Here is a 24041-nt window from a genome sequence, read left to right as displayed (position 1 = left end):
CACATGGAACGGAAACAGAGCCCCATCCACTCCGGCGCTAACATCATGGAACATCTCACCATGGATGGCACCGAACGTCGAGGCTTCGCCAGCTCCGGCTCGCGTGCGCAGACCAGTGAAAATATTAACTAATCACATGCTGAGTTCTATGACAGATCCTTCCCAACGAGAGCTGAAAATGTAGATGGGGGAGGGGGGCAGGGGGGTAGCAGACAGCTGGTAGCAAAGTGTTTATGGCTCTTGCCTTTGGTACCAGAGGTCATAGGTTCAGTCCCCCCTCTAGCTGTAGTACCCTTAAGCACAGTACTTACCCTGAATTGCTCCAGTGAAGTCACCCAGTTGTATAAATGAGTAAATAACTGTAACTTTAACAGTGTAAGGTGCTTTAGAGAAACGCATCAGCTAAATGAATAAATGTAGCAGGTTTGTCTCCACACCTGATTGGCTCAAAGTGTCACACAGTGAACAACTCTGGTATTTTTGAAGACCGGAGGTGTGATGGGGGGTGCATCCCCAGTAAAAGGGTCATCTGTTAATCCAATGTCTGTGTCTAAAGCTCTTCATCTGTTGTTTCACCACCTTTTCTTTACTCTGAGTTTTACACCGTTTTTGATAAAAAGAACTTTTGCTCATACTTTTGCCCCCCAATACCTGTCAAGTTGTCGCATCCCTGCCATAAACTATATTTCCACTAAATACCCTGACATGTTTGTCAAAGACGTATTTTTACGCTGCGGTCGTCACCTGATGTTCTCCCTGTAAACATGTGGGCCGCTGAAGAGTTTAAATTTCTCCCACTTGAAAAACTGACTCTTGATTTGCATGACAATTCTAATGAATCCCGGAATGTGTGGACACCCTGCTGGAAGTTTCTAGAAAGTGTTACATGATCATAGCTGTGGCATATTGAGCCCTCACTCAACACACGTGGGCATATTCACATTTTCTCAGTGTGCTGTCGCCACCTGTTTGTGCCTGTGGCCCTGAGCTGTTCAGGAAACAATAATAAAAAAACAAATACACTAATAAACCATATTTTAATGATGCGGTCGTTAAAATATGGTTTATTTGTGTATTTGCTTTTTATTCAACATGAAATAAAATGATTGTGCCCATAAATGCCCATCACGAGTGATATTAGAAGCAAAATAAAGAGACTTATTGCTCAAAAGAAAAGAAAAGAAAAGAAAAGAAAAAAGAAAAGAAAAGAAAAGAAGAAAAAAAACAATAGGTGTGTGTGGCCCGTGAGCGGAACGTTCAAGCAGCGGAGACACTGTCAGTGTGTCTTACGGACCTGTGTTTCTCATTTCTCAGCGCAGCGTTTTTGCAGGAAAAGGTGTCAGTTTAAATATGTCGCAAAGTAAGAAGCAGAACAGTACAGCGCACACACACACACACACACACACACACACACACACACACCGCAGGTACTGAAGGGCTCTCGACGTCGCCAACGTCGCGCTGCTCTAACGAGCCTTGCCGCCATCGTGGGGGTTCGAGAGAAGTGAGCCCCTCCTTAATGTCAGCCTGTGCACGGGGGGGACGCAGAAGGACGGTATTAGCAGGTATCACACCTCATTTTACCGTGTGCCACAGCAATGTTGTGGGTAATTAACACGGGCTGGGAATGCGGAGCCCGTGCCACCAGCACAGCGCGCAATTATCTGCTTCTCCGGGGAACCCGCGACAAGGGGACGTGATTGAAAGGCGGGTTAACGTCAATCTGCGCTCCCAGTGCCCCCCCACGCCCCGACCTTCCCGTCGCTCCCCATCCGCCGCAAACACGTGTCCCGCCTCGTGTTCTCGCTCACTGTGCACGCGGTGGCCAAGTCGCCGAGGCCCTGTGGTGGCGTTTCCTTTTCCTGCTGATCACTTCCTGCCTCGCAGACGTGGCGGTTCGTCAGCAAAGGTGCCCTGAGAGTGAACCTGTAATGTGTTGGGTTCAGTCCCTGACCCTGTGTGTGTCTGTGAAGAGCAAAGTCCACAGCCCTGGCGGTCGGAGCCATTTAATCCACAGTGTGGATGGATGGATGGATGGATGGATGGATGGATAGATAGATAGATTGGACATTGCTGGATCTGTTATATACATGATTTCCAGAAATAAAGAAAATATAAACTCATCATCATAGGTGCTTTGCAGGGATCTCAGCTCCACTAAACGGGCTGCGAAGCTGAAGATTTCTGCTCAAATGATGCTTATGCCACAGCTACTTTCAATGAGCGGAAAGGGCATTGTGACTCGTAGGTGATGTGTGTGTTGGAGTGAAAGGGTGTGAAGGCAGGGGGCTGTGAGTCAGCTGAGCTGGAGGGTTTAAGGTTTCGGACCATTAACAGGGCCCCGGCCTTCACATACCACATCTGGAAAGGCCCCAGCACGAGGCTCTGTGATCTTGCCGGACTCATCCTTCACGCCGGACACTGTATTCACAGTCCACTCACCCAGTGGGCTCCAAATGGGCCGGGGCGGAGGGGTCCGGGGGTGCGGCAGCACGGAGTCCCGCTTGGAGATCTGACGGAGTCATTACCTCCCTCCTGTGTGTGTGTGTGTGTGGGTGGGTGGGTGGGTGCGGGTGACGGGGGTGGCAGGCAGAAAAAAGCCCAGCTGAGAAGCACGAATCACACATGTATAATTTGTAACCCTGGATTCCACATAATCACAGCGACACAGTGTCTTCAGGGTCACCCAACAATCATCTTCTTACTCACAGAACAAACAACACGGTTTTATGCAGAAACAATGAGTTCGCTGTACACAGTGCGGCAAACGTATGTCGTCAGATACCAGTGTCTTTCGGTATCTCTCTGTACGATTCCCTTCCAGCACATCTTAGGGTGAATCACTATTATAGCGACACGCAAGTGCAGACGCTGAGAATCCGTGTCCTCCGTTTCCTGCAGCACCCATTCTTCTTCAGCTTATTCTGTGATCTATGTTAACAGAGTCCAACATACCTTCGCAGCAATACTGGCGAGGGCCCACAACGTGTGAGCAGTAATATTGTGTGGTATATATACCACGTTTTCAAATAAGTGCGTGACGTGTTGTGTTTAAATGGTCATTGTGGGTTGGTGGACATCATGCTGTACGTATGTGGAAATAAATAGAGTAGAATGATGCTTTTCTCCGAGGATAAACAACAACAAACGAAGAGCTTTGGACACAGACACAGGACTGTGGACGAGTAGCTTGTGTGTCTGACACCAGCGTGTTGCTTGTTCACATCCCTCCAGGAGCTGCCTGTAGACAAATGTAGATTTGTTCACAGAGCTGTTCGTGAAGCTTTGTTTTGACAGTGTGGGAATTACTTATATTTGTTGTTGATCATTTCCCTTGCAAACACCTTGCAGTTTCTGCGAAACGGAAATATGCGTTATTCCAATTTTATTAATCTGTCATTCAAATAAAGTCGTATCGTGTCAAGTTAACTGCAAACAAAATTAAATTATTAGTATTAAACTTTATTCAGCTGGCACCTGTGTCCAAGGAAGCTTAAAATGTTACTGACTTTAGAACTTTTCTTACACGACATTTCCATATGTAAATGTCTCATGCAAAAACAGAACATGGTTCTATCAGAGGCAAAATGGTGTAAAATTGTGCTCAGTTAGAACACATTTCACAAACGGATGCAGAGGGAGCGTGCAAAGGATGCGGTGATCCGAGATTAAAGTCGTGGACTGGTATCGTTCGCATGAAACAGTCTCTTCAGCCCTTTTCAGTGAACTGTACATGAGATATGATTGCAAAATTATTATGGGGGTGCATATGAAATCCATGATACTTCTATTAACAGAGAGCAGATGAAGATGAACCCTCATTTTTGACTCACTTCCAGTCCAACGTTATCATCAGAAGTGACCTGCAGATAATAAAGCATGTGTTTCATCAGGGCAAAGGCTTATGAAATAAGACAAAGATGATAGTCTTCTCTATATTACATCAACTGATAGCATTGTGGTTAAAGCTGCTATGCTTATCCTGCATTTTTATTTTAGCGTCAACAGATTATTCAAGCTTGGTTGATACCACACAAAATTAGCTTAGATTCAAAGACACGGGCAGCTATCTAAGTTATACTCATAAAAAAAAAAGAGAAATACTTACATTTATTCATTCATTCATCAGACTTTTTCTTTAAGGTGCTGTTCAACTCAGAGTAAACAGAAGTGCATCAAAAAAAGACAAAGAGCTCTGGACACAGACACAGGATTATGGACACAGCATGTGTGTCCGACACCACCATGATGTTGGTTCACACCCCTCCAGTAGTTCCTATACAAGTGACATGCAATGCAATGTCTAAAACTGCTTATCCCAAAGGGGGTTCGTGGCAACACAAGGCACAAGGCACAAGGCTGAAAGGGGACGGGACAACAATCCGTTGCAAGGCACCCCAAGCAAGGCTCGAATCCCAGAGCTGCCACACAGCAGGCACAGGCTAAACCTACCGCGCCCCCCCGATTACATTTTATATTCAGATAGCAAATACATAGAAAATAATAGCAGATGGTGTTGTACTCCTGAGGGGGTGCGATTGCGCAGTGGGTTGGACCGGGTCCTGCTCTCCGGTGGGTCTGGGGTTCGAGTCCCGCTTGGGGTGCCTTGCGACGGACTGGTGTCCCGTCCTGGGTGTGTCCCCTCCCCCTCCAGCCATGTGCCCTGTGTTGCTGGGTTAGGCTCCGGTTCCCCGCAACCCCGTATGGGACAAGCGGTTCAGAAAATGTGTGTGTGTGTGTGTGTGTGTTGTACTCCTTTATGGAGCTGGCAGGAAATCAGCAGAGAAGTGGCTCTGAAAGAGATGGGTCTGAGTCGTGTCTTGAATGTGGGAGGGATTCAGCAGCTCCGAGGGACACAGGGAACTGATTCCACCACGTTGGGGACAAAACTGAGTGTCACTGCTCTTTCAATTTTGGAGTCCTTGGAAATGACACCATTGGGTGTCCAGAGGTGGAGGAGCACAGTGTTCTTACTGGACCGTAGGGAGTGATGAGGTCCTGTAGATGTCGGGGTTCAGATTTACATTTACATTTATTCATTTAGCAGACGCTTTTGTCCAAAGCAACGTACATCTCGGCAAAAGTACAATTTATGCATTATATTGAGAGGAGACATAGCTGCAGACATGAGTCTCAAGTAAACCTAGTCTGTTCCCGACCACTTGCTACACCGAGGTTCATCGTTCAAGTAGGTGCATAAGACACAGGATAGACAAATCCCGATACCCACGCACCAATTTTCTTTTTTTTTTAATATTAGAAGATACACAAATAAGCAAGTACAATACCAGTAGTGGCTGAATAAAGGTTGTATCTGGGGATGCTTCTGGAGTTACGATGCGTGAACAGTTACATCATAGCAAAGATGAGTTGAAGAGATCTTGGGCGGAGTGGATCTGGAAAAGGGTGGGTTTTCAGACCCTTCTTGAAAACAGACAGACTTTCCGCAGTTCTGAGTGACAGGGGAAGGTCGTTCCACCACAGCGGACCCAGAACCGAGAACCTCCGAGCTGAGTGTAGAGCCGACAGGAAGGGAGTCCGGGTCCAGGTTCAGATCCAGGTCCAGGTTTTATGGCCATAAAAGCGTTTCGCTTAGGACACAGGGACAAGATGGGCCAATGAGAAATGTAACGTTTCCTACACGGCCTTCGCAAAAACAGCCGTAGTAGTGACCTCCCATCTTTTAATTTGCACAGTACCTTTTTCTTCTTTATTTATTTATTAGTTATTACACTTAAAAATGTGTCATAAAAATACAAGGTCGGTATAAAAGCAGATTTAGTGCTAAAAAAATGTGCTAACCGAATAACTATGGCGTCAGATCAAAAGGTTTTTTTTAATAACATAATTCATCTTTGTGCACGGTATCGTGTTCTGAATGTGAGTTCGTTAACGTAAGAAAAAAAAAATAAAGAAAGAAGCAAAATGACGCTTCGCCACACAAAACTGCTCCACCGCCATTGAACCAGTGGCTGAGCGAGAAGCCGGAGAGGGAGCGCGAGAGCGAGCACGTCGGCGTGGACGAGCACGTCAGCTAATGTAGCTCGGAGACAGAGCGTGAGGGGGGGGGCGAGCGAGCTAGGGAGCACGAGAGCGAGGCGACCTATCGGGAGAGTCCGCGAGAGGGGCCGCGAGGGACGCGGCGCCGTTACCTCAGCGAGCGCGAGACACGACCGTTGGTGGAGCGAAAGCGAGAGAGAGCGCGAGCGAGGAGAGGAGAGACGGCGGCGGTGTTGCTGCTGGTGGCTTCGTGTTTGTGGATTACTCCGGTCTAAAAACACCGAATCAGAGCCGAACCGAGTTCGCCGACGAATTGGACTCGAACCGAACGAGGTAAGACACTCGACCGACGTGGGCGCCCTGTTCCAGCCTGGCATTGACGGGCCGGCTGGGTTGGGCGTTTTTCCCCCTCCCACTGTGGAGATCCGAGAAGCGTTAGCTCCCGGTAGCTATCAGCTAAGCGGCTAGCTAGCTGAGTCTGAGAGAGCGAGGGGGTATTAACACTGAAAATCATGGACGGAAGGGGGAACAGCGGCGGAAAACACGGCGTTCAGAGCAGAGCTGTGAGCCCGAGCGCCAGCCAGGCTTTATCGCCTCACGTGTCCGGTAGGAAACGCGTTTCTCACTTGCACTAGACTAGTCTAGTCTAGACTAGACTAGACTAGTCTTCGCCTTCGCTCCGTGCGAAGAACTGAAGCCTGGCCTCGCTCGGCGTCAGCGGGTTTAACTCGGGTTTACCCGGGTTCACGTCCACCGGGACGCGCGAAACGTCTTGCTTCGTGTTCGTGGCCTCCGCTCCGTTTCCATCGCAATCCCTGTCGAGAGACTCGTGGCCAGGTGTCTTTTCCTGTCATTGTTTGTTGTGTCTTAACGTCCAACTCACTCACTGCAGAGATTTGAAAAAGAAAGTACACAGTTTTTTACTGCGGCTACGTGTTAGGACAGAAGGTTGGAATCGTTCCCGTAATCTTATTTTCTCCATGGATGTTGTGAAAGCTGCGCGCACACAGAAGCAGCAGGACAGGAAAAACATGGACTCCTTTGACCTGTGCTGGAGGAGACTTCAGGAGACCATGGTGCATGGATGAGCAAGACAATAAACAGGTGGATGGTAGATTTAAACTAGAATGCTCATGGGAAGCACCGATGACTGCACTGATTTTATCGTACTTTACTCATGCCATAAAAACATTGGATTCTCTTGAAGATGATGATGGTGATCGTTGAAAAGTTGGAGAAAGGTGACATTGAGCAGTAGCCACATGGATGGACTCAATCGCAGAGACGATGAGCACAACCTTTCGACAGTAAGAACATAAGTGGACGATAGAACTCGCTGGTAACATGTGGTCACGGGAGGTGATATCGATTCCATGGCTCTTAACAGTAGTCCTCTAGTCATCATCATCGAATCTGAATAGTAGATAAATCTAATCTCATTCGAGAAATACCAGATTTTTCTTTATCATTAGTCAGTCAACAAAAAAAGTCAGCGTGCAAGCCAACTCTTAAATACATGCACCCTTCCTGCTTTCATATCAGTTTAGAAGATCACTGAAACTGCATCTACTCAAGTGCACAGTGTTACCACCTGGGTATAGAAACAGAAGAGAATGAAGCAGAATACGTCACACATAATTCTACTCTAATATTGATATTAAATGATATGTGCTGACAGTTTGTTTACACATATGTTTTGTCCTGGACATGCTGTGAACTCTGAGCAACAACTGTTGCTGCTCATTAGTCAGAGAATGGTCATAAATGAATTTACAAACGTGCCGTCCATCATTTTACAATGGGAAAGATAATTTACAAATAGATTACATTGAAGACAGCTGTCAGTCTGTCCTGGAGTGAGTATCCCAGCAAATGGATGTAAAAATCAGAATGTATGGTGTACAGAGAAGTTGTGTGTGTGCGCCCGCGCGCACTCACTCACTCACTCACTCTGTCTGAAATTGCTTGTCCCAGGCAGGGTCGCGGTGAGCTGGAGCCTAACCTGACAACACACGGGGCTTGAGGGGGAGGGGACACACCCGGTCAGGGACACCAGTCCGTTGCAAGGTACCCCGAGCAGGACTCGAACCCCACGTAACCCCAGAGATGTTGCAAAAAACATAAATGCTACACTGAGGGACCTGCTGATCTCTGTCAGTAAATTTTAAAGGTCACGACTCCATCCTTAGAAACTATGAAAAACTATAGCTTTCCTGGAAGAGCAGTCTTTCGAAAGCCCTTCCATTCAAGAAATAACATTGCCGCATGATATAACAAACTGCACCTGACTTCTGAAACACTCCTCTGGAGATATGAGACCAAAGTGGAGATGGTTTGTTATGCATGTTAAGGGGAAAACATAACCTGAAAACACTGTATAAACTTGTGGCATTTTTGCAGCTTAAAGTGGACAGTAATTTCAAGTCCACCATTCTATTACTGAATAGCAGAAGAAGAACCCAATTGGGGTTTTCTAGGTCAAAGTCCAGACCTCAACAATTTTGAGATCTTGTGTTGGGACTTTAAGAGAGCTGTGTATAAACAAATCCTTTGAACATTAATAAGCTGAAGCAGTTTTGCAAGGACTGGGCCAGAATCTAAGAGGCTGATAAACTCATGCAGCACATTTAATTGCTCAATTGTTCATTCAGCTCATTGCTGCTAAAAGGACTTCTACAAGCTTCTAAATCCTGGGGTTGACTTTTCCACACATGGCTTCAGCATGATAGATTTTTTTTTCTGAATAAATAATGATGATTGTTACTTACCTACTGTACAGAAGTGGTGAGGACAAAATGGATAGTTTTGCTGTAAAGTAAAACCTTAGAAATTAAATAGGGTCTTCCTTTTTCACATCATTCTGAATGATTCTTGTTGGGTTAATTGTACAGAAACTACTAGATTAATGAGTTTCTGGCTGCGAGTTTGAAATTTGAACTAAAGTGTTGTTAGACAAGCAGAATAAAAGGAAATGGACTACGTTGCTATGTTGTGTTGGCACAGCTTCTGGATAGAAGTGTTTGTGGATTAGTGAGGGTTATGCAGTCCCATGTGCGTGTTGGGGTTTGTGTCTGCTTGTCTGCTTTCCAGCTTCCAAAAGTATGTTGTTACCATTTATATTGGCATTTCAAAGGCAGAAAAGGTGGCTTTAGGTACTGTGCTCTTCTGAAAGCTGTGGCAGTGGGTCACTGCTGCGGTTTGGTTGTCATATGCAAACGGTGTCAGTCACCCCTGGGTAACATTTGCAACAGTATGCCCAAGGGGTGAGGTAGATGAGTGGCTGGAGATCCATGCTTTTATTAGCCTTTTTTTTTTTTTTTTTTTTCCCTTCTTTGCGGTGAAATTCTTGCAATTAGCGTGATATCCAGCCCTCATCCTGTGTATAGTTTCTCAGAGAGGATCACTAAGTGTTGTGAATTATGTCAGACAAGTGTTTGAATAACAGGATCAGAAGGAGCGCCTGTATCGGGCCATAGGAGCGAAATGCTTTGCGTATCAGCACAACTGCTTATCTCCTGTGTATGCATACGAGAAGGATTTGTCAACACAAAATCTTCTTCACCTCAGGCAGGGACTTGCCTGGATGCTTACACACAGTCCTAGGAAAATAATACCTGTTTGCAGACGTGTTGTATTCAGTTCTGTGCGTCGTGAACGTAGTTAACATTGTAACATTTAAAAACCGTGTATATCATGTATATGACATTTTATGGCAATTAGCTTTTCAAAGCATTCCTTAGCTTACAAAGTATTTGTATTTGTCCCTTTGTTACAAGACATTAAAGGTCAATGAGAAGTGACATTGCTTTGGTTACTGACACTTTCCGCCTTTCAGTTCCTGATCTTGTCTTGGTATCCCTTAACCTCAGCCTTATATGACCATGATTGTCATCCGGCCCTTGACAGAAGTGTCTCCTCAAATGTGTCAAGAGACGTCTGCAAGCTTATGCCAGCTACGTGAGATGGGTGCTAAATTATTTATTGGTATAACCAAAGACAACTGTATGGGGGGGGAATTTCTCTGCATGTTCTGATTGGCTGCCTTCTCCTCGGTAACCTTTTTTTTTTTGAATTTGAAATGTAAAGATGTGTTTTTTTGATTTTGTCTTGATGTCTCCATGTCTCCTACTTTCCCATCATGACTGAATAAGAGCAAAGGTGGAAGATGTTGGCATTAAGGTTGTTGGTTTACATGATTTTATGAGGGGTGTGGAAGGTATCATAAGTTTTTGGTTTATGTAGAGCAGTGCTCTGCTGCAATGTACTCGTTTAGGGTGGGGGTTGGTAAGTGAAAGTAGAAGAACTAGCTTTGGCTTCTTTTCTGATTTCATTGGGTCAGAGTATTTTTATCTGTTTTGCTAAGTTTGCTGCTGAACAGGTAGCTTTTAACTTTACATTAATTAGTGCATAACTTGCTCTTGACCAGAAATTGAGATATCCTAAGGGAATTCTCTCACACACACACACACACACACACACACACACACACACACACGATCTGAAACCGCTTGTCCTGAGCGGGGTCACGGGAAACTGGAGCCTAACCTGGCAACACAGGGTGCAAGGCTGGAGGGGAAGGGGATGCACCCAGGACAGGACGCCAGCCTGTCGCAAGGCACCCCAAGTGGGACTTGAACTCCAGACCCACCAGAGAGTGTGACTTGGCCAAGCCCGCTGTGCCACTGCGCCCTCCTAAGGGAATTGAGTAGCTTAATTTCCACAGTGAAATGGAAGGGGGAATCCACTCAAATCATTACTTGGACCCTGACATGGAATTTAAATGTGTTTTACCATAATTTAGTGCTTCATGGCATACTTTGATTGCACTTTGCCTAACAATACTCTTCAGCAAAAGTTTTTGTTAGTAAAAGTGATAAATAGCAGCAGTAAATCAAAGTTCCATCTGAGAAGCAAAGTGGGACTTAAAATAGACAGTTAAAGTTTTCAAACATTGATTAATCAGAGTTTGAAAATGCAGGAGCATGCTGCAGCTTGACAGAATTCTGAAAAATCCATTTTAAAGAGGTTTGAATGGAAGCCTCCAAAGGAGCATCATTTCCAGCTCTTCTATTTATAAATGAATATGACTGGGAGTTCTTAATCAGATAGCTGTTGCCTTGATCTGGCTTCTTGGCCTGGACTGTCTGTAAAACAGAGGATGTCTGTTGGGTCCACTACATTGAAACAATGTGTCAAGCTTGTGGTAAGGCATCTTAGACCTATCTTGCTGAAACTTTCTGTCCACTATTTGTGAAGTAGATGTAACAAGCTGTTAAACACCTGGGCGGCATGGTGACACAGCAAGTAGCGCTGCTGTCTCACAGTGCATGGGTGGTGCGAGAGAATGTGGGTTTGATCCCTGCTCAGTCTGTGTGGAGTTTGCATGTTCTCCCTGTGTCTGCGTGGGTTTCCTCCGGGTGCTCTGCTTTCCTCCCACAGTCCAAAAACATGCTGTTCAGGTTCACCCACAGTGTGTGTGTGTGACACAGAGAGTGTGTGTGTTCCACTGTTTTATGGATGAGTGACCCATTGTAAGTAGTGTATCTAGCAGTGTAAATCACCGCGGTGAATAAGGTGTGTGGGCTGGTAACACTACGTAGTATTCATTGTAAGTCGCTTTGGAGAAAAGTGTCTGCTAAATACATGTGAACACCCATAAGAACTGTTGAAATCTCTTGTCTTGTTCATTGAATACCAGCATATCACTTCCTTGGGTTTACATTAACCCCTTTAACAAAAAATAGTGTATTTGCAGGAATACTACTTCCCAATGATATTAATGTTATTTTGAAGATATGTTACAGTTGTACCAAATGTTTTACATGTCTTCTATGTCATCCATGTGCACTGCTCTGGATAGGAGACTTGGCTAAATGACATTTAAGTGTAAGACTGTAATTTGCCTTCGTCTGAATCTTAAAGTTTGGGCTTGACTGTCTACGGCAAGGAATTCCTTCTGTCTTACACTGTGATAAGTGAGCCTGAGGTAGTGCCATGTTTGTGTGTATTTTTATTTAATGAATTCCTTTGTGGGGTTATTGTTCATGAAGTCCTCTTTGGGATATTCTTTCTTGCATTTGGTTAACTGTTTAATTGAGTTTTTTTTTTTTGTATCGGTAAGCTGATTTGACAGGCAAATTCACTTGCAGCTCTTATGATATGGAAATATCCTCATTCATTTGCATCTAACAGTGATCGTTATGGCTGTGTATTGCAATGTGCCATGTCCTTTTTTTCTTACTCTTTCACAGCAACAAGAACCTGTGCAGAAAACAAAAACAATTATATTGACCTGCTATGGCCTCATATTTCAATGTCTATACTAGTTCGTGGAAAAGCATGAGGAACTGTTATAAATATCCTTCCTGGAGAAACCTGCAAAACACATGCTGTGTTCCTCTTGCTCTCCTTTTCTTATTCTTCCTCTCTTTTTTGCTCTTTTTTTTTAAATTTGTGAAGTGTTGTTTGAGATGAGCTCTCCAGATCCTGGACTGCTTTTCCAGCTGCCTGAGGTGGGATATTCAGGAGGTCGAGTTTTAGACTTATCTTGTGGTTGGAGCTGTTTCTGGGAGAGTTCTAAATGTGAGTGTTCTAGAAGCTTAAGGCAGAATTCTTCTTGGGTGGAACCCTCTGCACCAGTCAGAGTGATGATGAGAGCAAGTCCAGATTTTTGGGTGGCCCCACTTTATCCCCCTCCCCCTGTTAGGGCACAGTTCCAAGACGGCATCTAGCCTTGCATTCCTTCCTTCTCTGCTCAGGGTGGGGTGGAGAACAGGGGGGTAGAGGAGCTGCTAGAAGTGTGTGTGAGGGAGGTGCAGGGGTCTGCCTATGAATGCCTCAGCCGCTCCGTGCTGTGGCTGATGACTGCTATGTCACAGTTACAAGTAATAAACTGAAGCCCACACCCCTACAGGAACAGCATGAAATCTGAGCTTTTTTCCCCACCCACACTGGCATGCATTCATGTACGCATACATTGGCATATCTTTGTACAGGCAGGCACACACAAAAGGCACATTTTATTGGAACTATGCTGCACAGATGTAAAGTTCCAGTAATACATACGTAGGTTGTTGAGAGCTGGCCAAAATAGTTCAGTCAAGGCACAGGCTGCTCTTCCTGACACCCACAGCTTCTCCTGATAAATAAAGAGTGGAAGTGCACAGTCTCAGCATAATGAAAGAGGCCAAAATACCAAAGAAACCGTTTACAGTAGTGCTGGCTGGATGACTCAGGGAAGACATTTGTATCAAGTGTTCATTTTTGCTGTTCAAGAGTGCCAAGGGTTTAATTACTGTTAAAGGCCCTGGGAAATGACCTCTTGCTGCCATTCAGGATAAATTAAAAATAATGAAACCTTGTACAGCCAAGGTCAGTATGTCTCCCTTGTGACCTTGGTTTGAGTAACATCCACAGCAGGATCAGTGTTTGAATTTCTCCCTTTTGAGTAAATGACATAAAATAGTTAGTCAGAACCTCAAGTTCACAACAACCTTTCATGTAGCAGTGCTTCCGTGTCGTGGCTTTGGATTGTTCTGTCAGCAAGCTTGTCAGTGATACGGTTTGATCTACAGTTATGCTGTGAGTTTGGGAAGTACTTGTGTATTCGAGGAGGCTGCATTATACTAATAAGTAATCTGTCAGGCAAAGTGTGCATCATTTTGAACACAGCTATTACATAATCTGCTTTTATATGTTGCTGGGTTGCATTTCTGTATATATGTACTGTCAGTCCATGCCATTGAACAACAAGGAAATGTCTGCAATGCAATAGATTTTTATAAAAAAAAAAAAAAAAATCAAGTCATATGGATGTGGTTAAGTGTGAAGTGGTGGGAGCAGGGGATATATGAATGGCAAGGGCCTTTAAGGGGGCTGATTCCTGAACATCATTCCTGAAACTGTCCTTTTTCCTCCCACCAGGCTGTTTTCTGGCGCTTCTAGGAGGACGGAGGGTATCCATTTGAGGAGGGGTCTTCGACAAAATCTAATCCACTGCTCTCTTGCTGAATCCCTTGTTTTCAGAATGAGTCAGTGCTTTAGTTAGTTCTTGTTTTTAAAATAAAGTTTATCCACTTGTTAAATATGCATGAGGATTGGATTTTGCACAAGCTAGTTGTACGTTCAAAGTTTATACTGAACTACTAAGGTTGTAAGGGTGAGAGTAGAGTCCCCAGAGGAAGGAAGAGCTTTTCTGGTTTAGAGGGCTGTGACTCTCCATCTAACTAACCCTTGATGGGTATTCCTCGTGCTCAATATGTGTGGGAAGTTTGTGGATGTTTTTTTCCCCAGATACTGCTATACAGGTGGCAACAGCTGGTATACTGCACTTCAGGAGAGATTCTGTAAATCCCTCTTAGGTCTGCATAATTTATTACATTCCATATTTGCTTAGTAGACACTTTGATCCATTTAAAAACTTTTTCACTTGTTTGTACAAGAAGATATTTTTACAGAAGCAATTCACAGTGAATACCCAGCTGAAGGTTTAGTCTCCGTAGCAGGTCCCTCCATGTCATAAACTTGCAGCTTTTTAGCTTTTGGTTCCAGCTCGATGATCTTCGCTTGGTGGTTGTCTTCCACTTTTGAGTGTAAGCTCCTTGGTTCTAAACAGTGTTAATGCTCTTCATTTGAGATGTACCATTGACTGGAGTCAAGTCCCCCCCCCCCGATACTCTTGAGCTCATGATGTTTTATTTGGGTTTGACATTGGAAAAAAATAATATTCAGTTCATTTTTAATATGGTGCCTTTTTGTCTGAGTGTAAGAAAACATTCTTCTCTTGGATTTAAATGCTTGTCACATATATTGCAGTCTTGAATTCTGGTTTCACTAGAGTGATTGCTTAAGTAGTAATTTGAAAATCTTTTTAAGCATGAAGAATAAAAGGGAAAATAGGTTTATTTTTTTAATCATATTAGTATTAATCAAAATCTGTGCTTATTGATCTAAAACAAGTCCCTAGCCAATTTTGTGGACAGTTGACAGCACAGTGGTTACAGCTGCAGCCTTTGGACCCAAAACAAGGTACTTATGACACCTGCATAATTTTACTGGAGCAGTTTATCATAACTGTAGGTAGCTTAGTACTGTAAGTCATGGAGAAAAGCATCAGCTTAATGAATAAACATAGTCATGTTCATCTTAGAAACTTTTTGAGTAATCAACCAACTCTTGGTCCATACTGAAGTGCTAATAAACCTGAGAAATAAAGAATCTCCTTTTGGCATTAAAGAACAATTCAGGGGAATGTTTATTCCATTGTATATTTTTTACTACCAGAGCAATGGTTCTTGTCTTATGACGTTTGGTATACTTGTATGATGATGTCTCTGGTGTGTTTGTGTTCAAGCCAGTGGTCAAGATGTGATTCTTGTACATACAATAAATTCAGTTTGAGTGATTGACTGACTTAAAAATTAAAGAACATTAAGATTCTTTGGAGAAAAATTCATGACAGGCTAGCATGTTCCAGCAACACCTCTTCTTGGTTGGCATGTGGGAACATTATCTAGGGACAACTGGTGTTTTTCCAACCAGGCCTGTGTGCATGATATGTGCTCAGAGTGATCATTTTGCTCTGCACTTGGAGCATATTACTATGTGTTTGTTTTGGACTTCACAAGATTCTTAGCAGGTGTGTCCTCATGGAAGGGCTCCATTATTAATATTAGTGGTACTATTGTTGCATAGGAAAGGAGTCCCTGAAAGTGGCAGCCAGCTGTGAATTGGAGCTAGTTTCTACAATGTGAGACTTGCTGCACTTGTGGCAGTAAAGGTATGAATAGACAGCTCTGTTTAACTCCTTTTTGGTGAAAGACTCTCTCTCTCGCTCTCTCGCTCTCACACACACACAAAAAAAAAGGCCTCAATACTTACCACTCTAATGGGAGCCCATGCTTGACTCCATATCTACACTACCCCACACACCACCACCATCTGAACCGCTTGTTCCATACGGAGTTGCGGGGAGCCGGAGCCTAACCCGGCAACACAGGGCGTAAGGCTGGAGGGGACGCACCCAGGACGGGACGCCAGTCTGTCGCAAGGCACCCCAAGCGGGACTTGAACCCTAGTCCAAGTAAATCTTTTCTTGGGTTCCCATTTATGAGTTGTCCTGTCAGCTTTATTTAATCTCCATACCTTTTTCCATGATGCTTAACTCAGGTCTGTTGTTTCATTCAGTTCTTGGTAGCTTGGCTCCATGATTACCAGACAAAAATTAAAATAGGAAAATGCTGAAACCATGACTGTTATTATGAATCTCACTTCTAGAAGTTTTGGTAGAATGCTTTGAAAGAATGGTAAACTTTAAAACAACTGTCTTAAAACTGACTTTAAAGTTTGTGCGAAGAGGAAGGAAATGTTTGCATTCAACCAAACAGCATTAGAAAGCCACCAATAAGCATAACCATATTTACATAAATTGAAACGTTGTTATATATCTAAATTTTTTGCTAGGATTACCACAAAACTAATGATGATGTTGGAAAGACTGGTGTGTTTCTTTAATCTGTTCATTCTTGTGAATATTATCTGAAGTCAAAAGGAAAAACCAGACATACCTTGAAATAAACACAAACAGTAGAAAAATAAGTAGGCTGCACTTTGGGTGCTGGTCCTGCCTCTCTGAGTAGTGAAAAAGTGACATGTCCTCTGTCCCTTTGGCCTCATTCTTTCCCCCTTTCGTCTGTTACCGAAGACAGTGTTGTGAAACATGCAGGTATCAAGAAGTGGCACACCTAGTGGAATTTGCGCATAAAGGAGCTTTATACATTTTAAGCTCCACCCCTTTTTTAGGCTATATCTTAGTTTACATTTAGAAAATTTGTGGAATATATGACTGTGGACTATAGTTTACATTTATTCATTTAGCAGAGGCTTTTCTCCGAAGTGACGTACATAGCTATGTATGTATAGTTTTTCTTTGAAACCCATCTGATTTAACAGTTGTTTTATGTTAAACATAAATGGTTGTGTGTTAGTACCAAGAGCCTTTACTTTTGATGTATGAATTTACCATTTTCCAAATTTTTGGAAAATACAAGTATCCATGTACATTATACACATTTTTGGCACTCTGATGGACTTGAAACTTCATCAGGTGAGCTGAGAGCTTGAGTCACCCAAGGACCATCGTGGGTAGAAACTCTGCTGCTGACAGGGCTTGTAAACTTTGAGCCTTGTTCAGGCCTGTGAGGGTAGGGACAGAGCCCTGGCAGCTGTTATTGATCATGCCTGCTCCCATGTAACATCACAGTCCAGATTCTTAAATTTTCTTCTGTGTCCTATAATATTCCTGATGACATCCAACTCCCAAATCCTTTCCAGGACTAGCAAGTACTCTGACATCCACCATTGCTACCACATTCCTGTGAAGTGACAGAAAATTGTGGCATAAACAGGAATGCACAGAGACATCTCCAGTGAGATGTCAACACCTCTAATCTATGTAGCTCCAGTGGGTAATAGTAGGACAGTGTGCTTTGTGCTTCTCTGGCATGCAGTCTTACACCTGTCTACTCCCAGGCCTTGAAAGAGGCATGTAGTGATGCTATGATTAACACCATGCTCTGTGCGTGTGTGTGTGTGTGTGTGTGTGTGTGTGTGTGTTGACTGATTACAGCGAATTATGTGTTATGGAAAATAGAGCAATAAAAAAACACAGGATTTATGGGTAAAATTGGGTTGGGACAGACCTGAAAACCTAAAGAAATTTGTAACCAAAACATTTTGCAATTATAACAGTTCTAATGAAAATGTCAGCACAGTTTGAAAATGTTACATTCTTAATAAAAATCAGAGTAAATATAGGGCAGCTGATAGCGTAGTAGTTAGAGCTGCTGCCTTTGGATCTGAGGTTTGCTGTTAGAATTTCAACTACTGCTGTAGTACCCCTGAGCAAGTTATTTACCCTCAGTTGCGCTAGTAAAATTTCCCAGCTGTATTAATGGGTAAATAATTGTAAGAAGCTTAATATTGTAAGTCACTTTTGAGAAAAATGTCAGCTAAATGAATGAATGTAAATGTGTACGAGTTTGCCTTGAAAAGAGTGAAGATGGCTTTAATGTAACGTTAATTCCCAGTTACAGTGAAAGATAGCATGTTTTTTTCGTTTTCTTCAGAATGCTTTATATCGTGTTGGCTTTTCTTTTCATACTTACCAGCTTTTTGACACAAAGCTTATTCATTTTTTGGTAATAAAAAATTGTTTTGTGCAAATAACAGGAAAACTGAGGAGAACCTCACAATCTGCACTTTGAGAATAAAGCATGGAAGAGAACCGAACGTCATGTATTCTACCATGGGATGCTGCGAGTTCAGCTGATTACGTTTACATTTTGCATCACAGTCAGAGTTTTACGTTATACCAACATTGCTCCCTTGCTTACCAATCGCATTATGAGCCAATGTGCATTTTGAAGAATCGCATAGTAGCAGAAATTAATGTGTTCCTTCTTTAATGGTCTCCCAGCCTGGATAGAGCCAGCTGTCTTGTTCCAGGTTATAGCCTGGATGTAGCCTGGCTGTTGTCTGTTTTGGCTCTGTTCTTCCTCTGTGGTATCTAAAGGTGCGCTCAGGATAATTTAATAACCTATGCATTTCAACATGTCACATACCAAGATACCATAGAGACAAAACCAACACTGAGTGCTGTTCATATTTACTCATGCATTGTATGAGCTGAGATTCATTCTCCACTTAAAAGTTTGTTTTTAGTCGAGATCAGAATGTGTACATTTATCTAATTCTAACAGTGCAGAAACTGACACAAACATGACTTTCAGTGACATAAACTAACAACAGTGGTGGCAAAGATGCACTTAGTCTTCAAAACATTTGACAAAAGCTGCTCTATTGAAACTTATCAAATGTAACTGAATTGGATCTGCTTCTCTTTTATTTCGAAGCTATAAAGGTGAAAACGTAGTCAGCTACATCATCACAATCAGCTTAATAAGGACTTATTTAATTAAAAAAAAAAAAAAAAGAGTATTATTGTTTACCAGTGTTTGGAGGTCTTGAAAGGTGTGATTCAAGGTTTCTTGTTATCCTTCACCGTTTAGCACTTTCTCCTTATTTTTAATGTGTTTGTGGTTTCACATCAGACTCATTTTTTGTGGTTGGTAAGTTTTCAATACTTTGCTTCATACAACAGGCAAAAATTTCTTAATCTTTCCATATCTCAGTCTGACCTCTGGAGGCTCGGTGTTTGCCTGAAGAAGTCATGGATGTGTGTTTCGATTGGTGAGAAGTGAAAGTGTTTTAATGATCTATATGTATGTAAGATAAGTGAAGCATTTCTCCTTTGTGCCACCCCTCCCCCTCCGATTATCATTTGGTGATCTTGTAGCTACCTCTACCCCCCACCCCTCGAAATCCATCTTAGACAGACCAGTCTGTGGTGCATTTAGAGTACAGTTGTGGAACTCATTATGTGAAGTGATGGGTGGGGTGGTATTCCCTCCTGATGAAAAGCGCCTGGCCCGGGGGGTTAATGGGGTCTGATGGCGAGACAGACCCAAGGTCTGCTGTGATGGGGGTGGGGCTGAGAAGGATTTATTGGTGGTGGGGTCTCTGTCTGAGTGATTTTGGACAAGTGTGCTTTCTCCTGGATTTGGAGGTGGGCAGTCTCATACCTGGGTCCCTGTATCTGTGTGTGTGTGTTTGTGTGTGTGTGTGTGTGTGTGTGTGTATGTGTGTGTGTGTTGGGATATGTCTCCCCGGCTTTGGTGCTGTCACCAACTCAAAGGCCTGTGCTCCCTCCACCAGGGTCCCAGTGAAAAATTAACAAGAACATTTCCATCCTTTCTGAGGGAGGAGGGGCTCATTTTATGTCTCAGTGCACATGTTATACAGACACTTCTCAGAACTTGGATGCTTTCCAGAAAAACAAGCAAAAAAAAAAAAAGTTTGTTAAATTTTTCAGAGAGTGTGTAGTGCCGTAACATGGTGTATCTAGTCATGCAGCAGCCCCATTAATCAGCCGAGCCACGCAGACTACGACTCTGGATTCAGGACTGAGCTCTACCACCTGTGACTGATCATCATTGCTGACACTCTTAAGTGCAAAACACTCTGCATGATACTAACATAGCAGTAATTCATTACATTGTTGATGGTTAATATGTACACCTGTAGTCATGTACATCAAAGGTACTTTAGTAGCAGTTGGGAATGGGATTTGAACAGGCACCTGTCAAGTTACAAGCTCACATATTTAAACACAACACTGCGTACCGATCAACATCACACAAATGGGAGATCACTTTTTGATTTACATCAAAATTAAATTGAGCTCTTCAGCATGTAAATAGTAAGGAGGAGTATACTTGGTAATATAATTGAGTATTGTTATGAGCCAGATTTATTATTAAAACTGGCCCTTACAAGCACTCAGCATATTAGGGTCCAACTAAACGTTACTAGAGAAGAGAATATATTAGTGAGAACTCATTTATTCTTATACCATGTAGCATCAGTTGAAGATAAGAAACAAGCGGCTGTGTCTGCATGTGTGTGTGCGCAGCGTTTGTTGGTTAGTGATTGGATGCTCCAGCACACTGACGTGCCTGCCCGGTCAACAGTGCTGACACAGAGGTGGGTAGCACACGCTTTACTGCAATTCATACCCGTGGGCTTCCCGAGTGACGCAAAAGTGCACCGTTCTCCAGTCCTCAGTGTTCACACCGCCCACTTGAACTAGATGGGACAAAAGTGGCGGCTCCCAGCAAGTTTTAATGGCAGTTGTGAAAACACTGTTCGTGTCTGCTGGAACTGTGGACCTCTCAGCTTGGGCTTTGCATGTTCAGCTGTACACATGTCTGACTTGCGCTCATTCACACACAAATATCTGTGTGTTTGTATACATTGAGAACTTCACCTTTCATTGTATTCTGGTGCAGTATGTGATTACTAACTTCAGTGTTTGTCCAGACATTCTCCTAAAAAATCCAGAAAGGCAGGTGAGGCATGCACACACAGGCCTCTACTGTGTTGCCTGCACAGCTCCACATAGTCTTCAGTTGTACCTGCAGTGGGCTTCCAAAGGGGAAGGGCCTTAGGGGAAAAGGGGTGTTATTGGTAAGGCCAAATGAGGGCATCAATGTTCATATATCACCTGGATAAAAAGTACTGTAGCAGCTACAGGAAGGAAACGGTTAAGGAATAGTAGGCAGTGGGGGAGTTCTGTTTCCCTGGGAGATAGCTGCTCAAATTGAGAGGTAGCTGAGCAGAGTTGTTAAAAGGAAGGGGTGGGGGTGGGGTGCTTTGGGGGGTGATAGATTTCAGCTCTTGTGCTGTCTGCTGGTGGAATGCCAATGCCGCCATGGTTACGGGGAATTATTGCTGGCAGGCGGAGTGGAGAACACAGGCCCCCGCACAGGGCCCAAGGGAGTGGGGGAGGGGGTGTTATGTAATGTGCACGGTTGTGCAGGGACACATTTAATGGGGCCATAGTGGATGTTGCTGCACAGCCACATCTGGCATTACATCCTTTCAAACTCCACCCACCCATCCTCCACAGTATCACTCGTTTGGATGTGGAGGGTGTTTGTTTTTGCATTCAATTGTCCTCTCCTTCATTGTGTTTGTTTCTGAGAGGCTGCTTGTACTGCGTAGACTTGCCTGTGTGCGTGTGTGTGCGTGCGTGTGTGCCAAGGTGCCATTAAAGTCACAGCAGCTGTACCAATTCAGTGCCTTATGTGTGCAGTTTTGCTCAACCGTATCCTGTCTGCAAGGTGGCTCTTGATCCCTGCTTCATCCTCTCCCTCTGGCCTCTGCCAGCTGTTTCAATAACAATGCAGCAATGTTTTACAAACGCCTTGGAATCCCTGTTTTTTTTTTTTTTTTTTTTTTTTCCCTTTATGTTTTCCTTTATATTATTTAATCATCCTGTGGGTGTTTTCTTCCTTCACTTCTGCTGGTCTAGATGAATCCCAGTTTTCATTCAGTGACACCATAGGTTATGAAGCAATGGCTGTGGCATTTAAGGCCTTTCAGCCATTTGTCCTGTTGAACAAGTCTCTTTTAGCTGTTGAAATGATGTGCTCTTGGCACCCAACCAAGGCATTCAGAGGAAAGTCCATTAATTGATCACTTTGATGAGGGTATTTGATGGTTGCTGCACCACTGTGTAATTGAATTAGCATGAACCATGAGGTCAGTGGTTTTTAATGGTCTGTGGATATTCTGCAAGATGGGGAATGTGTGGATTTTACCCAAACACTTCAACTCTTGTCTTGAACCTTCTGCTTCCTTATCAAATCACTTAGGCTTTAATTTTTTAAATTTTTTTCCCTTTTTTTTTTTTAAATTATAAAATCTGGCACTTATAAGCCCTTGCTGGGGACAACAGTAAAATCGACAGATTGAAAGGTCTGCCTAATTTACTTTGACAGATGTACCTGATAAAGCTTCAGCAGGACTGAATCTCTAGGAATGTGGTCTGCTAGAAAAGTGTGTGTGCACCTCTTTTTTCCTATCTTCCAGCCTTCAGAACTTCTGCAGCTTTTCGCTTGTTCTGTGAGCACAAGTCTGAAAACTGGCGGGGAGACAGTGCTTCCGGAGCCCTCCTGCAGCGACATTCTGAGGTTTTTTTTGACACCCATGGCTGACTCACGACACTTTTACAGCGTTCCCCTGGTGACTTTCTCTGGCTTCTGACAGCGATGGCTGACTCGTGGCACTGTCATAACTCTCCCAGGACCTTTCTGAGGTTTCTTACAGCCATATTAGACTCGTGGCTCTTTCACACCCCTGCCAGCCATTTTCAGATATTTTTCTTTTTTTTTTTATTTTTATTTATTTATTTATTTCTGACAGCCATGTCCATCCATCTTAGCTGCCCATCTGGAGGTAATATAGAGCTAACTGGCACTGAGGGGTTCTTCCTCATCATACTTTCGATGGGGTTTTGATAGAGGGGCCTTTGGATTCTCCCCTAACATGAAATGCATTTTTGCAGCATTATCACTCTTTTTCACTCTAATGTCACAGCTGTGTGTGTGGGGGTGCAAAACTGAGAAAATGACAGACCCTTGTAGTGTATAAGGTTCTTATGAGTCGTTCTCTTATTGAAAGCACAGGTAGAACATTGAAAAATGACTGGAAAATGTTTCGCACAGAAATGCAAAAACTCTAAAATGAAAAAGTATGCAGTTCATTTAATCTGATCTTCAAGTTAGGGGATGCTGAGTTGCTGTTATGCAGAATTATTTTTATGTCTTTTCTAAGTGGTTTGTAAAATGGCTTTTTTTTTTTTTGTTTTTCCCCCCCCCCCCCCCCCGTACATACACGTATGTGTGGTTTTTGTGGCTTTTCAGGCTCCCTATTAATGAAGTGTTTTGTTACTGCACTGGCAACACCTGGCCCCAGACAGAGATACCTTTTAGTTTTTAGTTTGACAGTTGTGTGAAAGTCTAAATCACCATGGAGGTGTTGTTGGCTGTTGACCTAATGGTTTAAAATTTCAGCCTTGTTTCAGGCTGATGAGCACTCAAATGCCTCACCTCCTGTTTACGGCTCGACATAAAAGGAGCATCTGAATGTCTGTTAGAAGAAAAATAGCAGTAAACACTGTTTCTAAATATAAACTTGCAAGCGTGTGCTCTTCCTTTCTGTCACTGAGAAATGACCTTGAGGTCTCCATTTCATGACTGTCATTTAGGCCTGACCTTTGGTCTCCATTTCATCACTGGGTGTGCTTTAAAATGCAGCACAAAAACCATGCAGGGGTCCTACTTCAGCTGGCATGGGGACAGCTCTGTGGTTTTGTCCTGCTTGGCTCCTAGTTTCAAGGTTTTGCTGAAATACTCACAACTGTAATGAAACCAGTCTCTCTGCTGATGTGTCCTGTGAGGGTCTCAGGTGAAGGCCAAAGTTGAGAAAGCAAGTTCTCTCGCAGCGTGTGACCCCTGAGTGTTGGTGTGTGTGTGTGTGTGTGTGTGTGCTGAGATGATTTTGAGCAGCATTCTGTGTTTTCCACACCCTTCTCACGCAACCCCTCAACCGCTGTGCCTTCATCACCTTCCCACCGGTGG

General features: G+C 43.5%; 1 protein-coding gene across 13 annotated transcripts in view; it reads left to right on the top strand.

Moving 5' to 3' along the window:
• Positions 1-6032: 6032 nt before the first annotated feature.
• ncor2 (nuclear receptor corepressor 2) overlaps positions 6033-24041 on the top strand; it is a 98420-nt gene continuing 80411 nt past the window's right edge. For 8 of the 13 annotated variants that reach the window (XM_029259433.1, XM_029259431.1, XM_029259439.1 and 5 more), the window contains exon 1: positions 6033-6333. The gene's annotated coding sequence lies outside the window, so the exon portion shown is untranslated. The remainder of the gene's footprint in view (positions 6334-24041) is intronic. The other 5 variants (XM_029259430.1, XM_029259436.1, XM_029259441.1 and 2 more) reach the window with 1 other exon arrangement.

This window comes from Scleropages formosus, chromosome 17 (genome assembly GCF_900964775.1).
Source record: "Scleropages formosus chromosome 17, fSclFor1.1, whole genome shotgun sequence".
In the NCBI taxonomy this organism is placed as follows: domain Eukaryota; kingdom Metazoa; phylum Chordata; class Actinopteri; order Osteoglossiformes; family Osteoglossidae; genus Scleropages; species Scleropages formosus.
This window is presented reverse-complemented; position numbering and strand designations above follow the sequence as displayed.